Consider the following 7,695-nt stretch of genomic DNA (forward strand, 5'->3'; position numbering starts at 1 on the left):
GATGACCAATTGAATGATCCTGAACACCTACCTACGTCAGACATAACCCCACCGTGTCCTCGATCGGAGAAGGAACTCATGAAAGAGACAGTCACGGTTACGCACACAGTTGGCAAGTTTTAATTAAATTAACTCCAAGTTATCTAGAACCAGTGTTAAACAAAGTTTCCACGTTGCCACATAACCGCGGGCACGGCTTTCCGAAAGATTTAACCCTGCAGGGGTGCTCCAACTAGTCCATCACAAATTACCACAAGCCGCATAGAAATCCTCAATCACGAAGCTCGCGATCTCGTCGGATTCCCTAGTGGAAAACCTCAACTCTGAGATTACCCAAAGCATCACCGGAATCCCGATGCACAAGATATTCCGTCAAAGGTAAAACTAATCCAGCAAGGACGCCCGACGTGTCGACGTACCCAATAGGAGCCGCGTATCTCGTTCTCAGGACACGTACCCGATTGGGCCTTGCCAGACCAGCTTTAATCTAAAACGAATTATCAAGGGGGTCCCCATAACAACCTCGATCGTGTTAGGAGCGCTCAATTATGGAACATAACACCGGTAGCCAAAACTAAGGGGGCAAAGGTGGAACAAAACACCAGGCTAGAAAGGCCGAGCCTTCCACCTTTTACCAAGTATATAGGTGCATTAAATTAAATAGCATTTAGTATGGTGATATATCAAGGAACCCATGTTTTCACATGGAAGCAACTGCACCTGCAACTAGCAACGCTCACAACATGGTTAAGCAAGCAGTAACATAGACAATCAGTGGTTTGCTAGGTCGGACAGGTTGAAGGTGATCATGGCATTTGAGAGGCTAATATCTAACAGGTGGTAGGCAACGAGACATAATCGATAGAAACGGTAAAACTAGCATGGCAATGATAGTAATGGTATCTGGGGAAATGGTCATCTTTCCTGAGATCCCGCTTGGAAGAAGAATGCCTCCGTGAAGCAGACGAACCGACGTAGTCGAACGTTCCTCACATCCGACACGCTTGCGGAACTCTATCGAGGCGGAGCAAACCAGTAACAAGCATCAACACACGATATTCACCACACGATGCACAACACATATGATGCATGAGCTACTGAATACATGCAAGTCACGGCATGACAAATCACACAATCACACCTACACATTAAGTGAAGTTCAATATGCACGAGTTGCATATTGACGAAACTCCTCGTTAATTATTTAGTTCACTCCCGGTTATTTACACGGCAATATTAAATGTGGTTAAACATGCAAGAGGTGAAGCGGAAATTAAACTACCTATCTAGGCATTTTAAGTGAGGTCGGAAATGACATATAGCACCTCCGAAACGACCTCACATGTTAATTTACAATTCTGTCCAGATCTGAATTAATGCATTTAATTGGTTGTTAAACAGCAAAGCAAATAGGTTCACGTGATTCTACGCATCAAGGCAAGCAACCTACACGTAAAGAACATCTCCAACGGAGCTACGGATCAAAAGTTGCAAGCACCGCAAGATATGATGGCATGAATGCAAAATGTGTGTAACGGCGGCTACGAGCACTTCAAAACAAACAACCAGCCAAAGGAAATGAAACTACATGAGATTCTAAGCAAGTTTCATGTAGGACACGATCAAAACGGAGCTACGGTTCGAAAACTACGAACAAAACAAGAAAACACTACAATCTGCCAAAATCTGCCACATAGCATATTCTACGCCCCACAACTACGGATACACAACTCTGATAAGCTCAAGCAAGGCATGGCAAGAAAGAGGGCAAGACGCACTACTACAAATAACTAACAACAACTAACATGGCAGCACAGAACACTAGATAAAGAAGACACAACATGGCATCTCAAACACTATTCCAGACTTGGTGAAAATTACACCTCGTGAAAGTGCAGTTTCGATCTGAAGCAATATTGACAGCAGCAAAACCTATATCTACAGGACTCCAAACGGCATGAAACTTAACAGCATGCTAGAGAAACATAAGGGGTACAACTAACCCCATTGGACCATCCTCAAAAGAGCTACAGATCACAAGATACAAGCAAGACAAGACAGCAACAAAATAATAACAGATTCCAGACTTAGAAATATTTCAGCTCCTATAAAACAGCACTATTCAAGCCACTTGAGAGCAAGCAAACAACACCTAAACATGCATTTCTATTGCAACTAAAAAAACTAGAGGCTAAACAAAACATCCAAGATCAACTCCCTAGTTGACAACTAATTCAAACAAGGCACGGAATAAATCCTATGAAGTAAACAAAAGGGCTTCACGATAAAATATCTCGCGAACTAACTTCCTCAAAAGCTAAAACTAATTGCACAGAAAAATCCATGGGATTTTTCTACCCCGGAAACGTATAAAATATGTGGGGTTTGCAACACAAAATAACGCCACACAATAATGCGGGAGAAATAAACCTAGACACGAAAAATAATCTAACGGGCAATCCCTACACGCAAAAATACAAATGACAGCTCTAAAATACATGGAAAATAGCTCCCTATAGCATGGACATTTATCCTACGTCATACGAACAACCCGGACACGCGCGAAAAAAAACTACGGATCGGAACCTATTGTAACAGGACGCAAAACAAAGCATTAGGCACCCTAAACGGCGTTAAATAAATATGCATGCTGGATAAACGTGTTCTACTCGCGAAGCTACCCCAAAACGATATATAACACGCGTCGTTCCGACTTACGGTTTAGAAACTACGGACGTTCTAAGATATACCTAATTTCTGGGATATAAACAATTCCGAAAAACAACCTAAAATCCTAACGGGCCGAATTGGAGGCACAACATCGCTAATACATGCCCGGGGCGAGGGATAAGCTCACCTCGGGCCGAATCAGACCGGCCTGGTGGAGTGGGACGAGGAGCGAGGCCGAAGGAGATGGGCCACCAGGCTGGTAGGTGGCCCCCGGGGCACCACGCGAGGCGAGCGGCAGGGTCGGCTCCTCCCGTCGCCCGCTGGAGCGAGGCCAGGACATGGCGGCGGCGACCTCCAGGGCAGCGGGGCCGACGGGAACTGGCGAGGCCGAGGAGCGGCGCTGGCCGGAGAAGCTTCCCCGGACCGGATATGGCCGGATCGGGCCGGCGGTTCCCTGGGGCGACGGCGCAGCTGCAGGGAGGTTGGCGCAGCGGCTACTGCAGGCAGCGGACGGGGACGGCAGCGGCGGTGCTGGCCGGTGGGGCTGGCAAGGCAAGGGCCGGCCTGGGCGGCGGGATCTCGCCGGACGGCGACTGCCGGCTTGCAGGGGGCGGCGCGGCGCGAGGAAGGCGGCGCTCGGGGAGCCCGGGGCGGCGCGGGTACGGGAACCGTACGGGCGGCGGCGGCGGTTCGGGCTCGGGCGGGCCTGCGATGGGCTTCGCGGGCCCGGCGGCGCTGGCAGAGGAGAGAAAGTGGAGCGGCGCGGCTAGGGTTAGGTTTAGGGCGCGGATCCCGAGGTGGGAGGAGAGAGGCTGTCCAAAAATTAAGGAGGAGGGGGTATTTATAAGGAAAAAGGGGGCTCGGTTAACCGGAATCGCGATCTGGATCCAACCGCGGGGTCGGATTCGGACGATTCCGAATGCGGGTATGGGTACGCGGCCGTGTAGGGTGGTTTACCGGAGACGAGAGGGGGAACGGGCGGCGCGGCAACGCGATTTAAAACACTGACACACGTCCGACGGTATCCCGAATACGGTGCCGCTACGGTCGACCGTTCGGGTAACAGACGGTCTCCGATAGCGACGAAATTCGACAGGCGGTCTAGCGATAACCAATCGCGACCGCGTGCCAAGTTTCACCTCGATCAGAGGAAGTTTTAAAGACACTTTAAAAGCAGGGTTTCGACGGTGCCGCGGGCGCGTGCGTGTGCGGTCGGACTAAGAACGGACAGCGACGCAAACCGGCAACTAACAACGCATGCAAGTTTTGAAAAACTGGCGGCAACGGAGACGCTGATGCAATGCTGATGATGCGCATGATGCGATGATGACACGACTAATAAAATAAGCCACACGACGAAAACGGAAAGAGAGGGGAATCTTCTGGAACGTCGGCATCGGGCTGTCATAGACTCACCGCCTAGGAGGCCTGCCATCACGGCGCGGAGGCAGGCCGCGCCACCAGGGCGCCTGGGTACCTGGTGGCGCCCCTCCAGACCTTCTTCGACCTGTCTTCGTGATTTGTTTAGAAAGTCCTTCCCCGTAAATTTTAGCTCAGTTGGAGATGTTCTGATATGGCAACTCTTCATGCTCGTTTCTCCGCTGAATCCTGCGTCTCTGCACTGGAAAGTTGTAAATTGTGTAAAAGAAGACAAAACACTATAAGAACAACATCATATTGTGAAATATATCAGTGAATAGAGAAAAATTATTATACAAAAATAGTGATGCATTTTGGACGTATCAGCCGCTGCCAGCACTGCAGAGGTGAGGCAGGGATGGCGTCCGTCCTGCTGGCGGGCGATCAGGGTCTTGTTGCACCGGAAGGGAAACCTTTAGAAGATGCCTTTGGAGTCCTGATTCGATCCCGTCTTCTTTGCACCAAAAGGGGGAGTTGTCCTGTCCTGCCACCTTCTAATCGCCTGCCCTTTCCTAGCGTCGCCCTTGACTCCTGAGGCCCAACCTTACCTCGGAATATCCGCCTCTCCGGAGGGGTCCTGAGGAGGCCCTCCTGCGGGTATTGACGCTGCTCCTCCTTGTGAGGCTTGCCTCCTCACGAGGGCCTTGTTCAAGGTGGTGTCGTTCCTTGCCTATCTTGTGTTGATGGATTGGGCCAGCCTTGGGCCGCAGGCAGGCAGGTCTGGGTACCCCTGTTCCTAGAACGCTGACAAGGGTGATGAAGGCCACCAATTGGAGGACGACATTCGGCGCAAGGTGGTGCGGCTTCAGGCCAAGGTGTACCAGGAAGCGCAAGAAGAAGTCGCTTGCTGGTAGCCCGAACCCGCGGAAGAAGTGCTCGTTGAATACCACCACTTCACCCTCTCGTGGGGTTGGAGATCCTTCTACGTCAGGGAGGCGCACCGCCACGAGTTTCGCCGAGGGCAGCATACAGCGCTGGCGGAGCACCTCAATATGCCCATCGTTGACAAGGCTGCCTTCCCAGGCGCCCCGGGCTTTCACCTTCTCGGCGGTGGCTTGGGGCATGGTGGAGCTCCGAGGAAAAGATCTAAGGAATGCGTGAAGCTCCGACCGCGAACGGCGGCGAAGACGCGAATGGCGCCTCTCTCTCTCTCTCTGTTGCTCTGGGAGGGAGGGGGCACTGGAGTGGAGCTGGACGGGGGCAAATGGCCTCTTCGGTGCTCTGCCCCTCCATTTAAACCATGAAGGAGATCATGGGGAGGGGATATAGTGCGCACGATTGCCACCCCCTCCGGATTAGGTGGGAGCCTTAATGCGCTCCGAAATACTAACCGTCACCGCATATCCACAGAGGATCCCTGCGAGAGGGCCGAGGTCATGACGTGGTGGGCCCCAGGGCACGGGCCCAGTCCCATCATGCACGTGGCTTGTCAGGGCGCGACACCCAAAGCCCAATACATGGTGCACCAGTGTCGTGGGCGAAGAAGCCGAGGCGTCCACCAGAAGCCAGCCGACTCCCGGCCCGTTCATCTCCCACGCCGGGCTCATATACTATGGCTCTCAAAGCCCGCAAGCCACACACTCAAGCGTATGAGGCCGTCCTCCTCAAGGGAGTGGACCTCCCCTGCTTCGGGGACTACTGACGGGGGGATAACCCCGGGGTAGGCTCATCAAGCCTACTTTTATATACTTCGGTATAGAAAGGAGCGAGAGCTTCCTCAACTACTGGCTCCTCCTGGCCGGCTACAAAGTCTTTGCCGGCTAGGAGCGTTGTCGTCTACTCTCTGGCCGGCTGGCTAACCGCCAGCTGGCTGAAGGGAACCTATCGCATCAATCCCAAGGATGTGACAGGGGTTCTCGATTAAAGGTGAAGGTACCTCAACACGGGTATGAAGGAGAATTGCACGCATCGCTACAGTGGCGGCAGCCGAACCGCTGACCGACGCCGGCTTCGACCCGTCAACGATGCATAGTACCCGCGCGCCACAACCCACTCCATTACCTGGCCCCGCGTGGCTACAGTGGAGGCGGCCGTACCGCTGACCGGCGCCAGATCCCGCAAGACAACATCCATCGTACCGCATGCGCCCTCCGTGGGGACCACGCACCAATCTCATAGGCTAGCCGGCAGGTCCCATGGCCAGATGGGACCTTGCAACCGGCGGGCCCCTCAAGGGACAAGACTAAACCTCGGTGGGCCCCCTGGCAGGCCTGAGAGGCTGTCAGCCAGGTCCCCCACAATGTACCTAGCAACCATTTTGTAGCTCGCTGGGTTCGACTATAAAACCCCAGGACCGCCTCCATGCAGAGGGTCGGCCATTCTCACACCCACACACATCACATAGGAGAGGTAGACTACGAGCCGGCTGCTCCTTCTTCCACCTCCGTCGAACATCTCAAGGAGCATCCTGTAAACACGTTGGTTCATCAACCACTTCGGCAGGACTAGGGGTATTATCTCCAATAGAGAGCCCCGAACCTGGGTACATCGTGCGTCTTGCATCGCTAGTTACCAATCCCGTTCCTAGAGACCGTCGGTGCCCTTCGGTCCCAACCACCCTCGATAAGCCTACCTATAGCATCTGTCGTGATAAAACAATGACATGAAAGGAGAAATCGAACCTTGTTCGACATGTTCCGATCAATGATGAGCAAATCAGATTTACCCTTGTCATTCTGCGGATACCCTCTAGAAACTGCAGCTTTCGCACTTAACAGGGTACCATGAAAATCTGTAGACAAGACACCACATGATATGTGGACTGGGAAAATCCTACATTTTCTTTTCTAAAGATTTGGGGTTGTGAAGCATTTGTCAAGCGACTCATGTCAGACAAGCTTACACCTAAGTCGGATACATGCATATTCGTGGCATATCCGAGGGAAATCTTGGGATACAACTTCTACCATCGAGAAGAGAACAATTTTTGTTTTGCTCGGAACGGGGTTTTCCTAGAGAAAGAGTTTCTCAGTTGGGAGGCTCGTAGGAGAACGGTGCAACTCGAAGAAATTCGAGAGCCACTCGGGGATGACTCGGCTAGTGATTGTTGGGGAACGTCGCATGGGAAACAAAAAATTTCCTACGCGCACGAAGACCTATCATGGTGATGTCCATCTACGAGAGGGGATGAGTGATCTACGTACCCTTGTAGATCGGACAGCAGAAGCGTCAGTGAACGCGGTTGATGTAGTGGAACGTCCTCACGTCCCTCGATCCGCCCCGCGAACAATCCCGCGATCAGTCCCACGATCTAGTACCGAACGGACGGCACCTCCGCGTTCAGCACACGTCAGCTCGACGATGATCTCGGCCTTCTTGATCCAGCAAGAGAGACAGAGAGGTAGAAGAGTTCTCCGGCAGCATGACGGCGCTCCGGAGGTTGGTGATGACCTTGTCTCAGCAGGGCTCCGCCCAAGCTCCGCAGAAACGCGATCTAGAGGAAAAACCGTGGAGGTATGTCGTCGGGCTGCCGTGGAAAAGTCGTCTCAAATCAGCCCTAAAACCTCCGTATATATAGGTGGGAGGGAAGGGACCTTGCCTTGGGGCTCAAGGAGCCCCAAGGGGGTCGGCCGAGCCAAGGGGGGAAGACTCCCCCCCCCAAACCGA

The sequence above is a fragment of the Hordeum vulgare genome, chromosome 2H (genome assembly GCF_904849725.1).
Source record: "Hordeum vulgare subsp. vulgare chromosome 2H, MorexV3_pseudomolecules_assembly, whole genome shotgun sequence".
Classification (NCBI taxonomy): Eukaryota; Viridiplantae; Streptophyta; class Magnoliopsida; order Poales; family Poaceae; genus Hordeum; species Hordeum vulgare.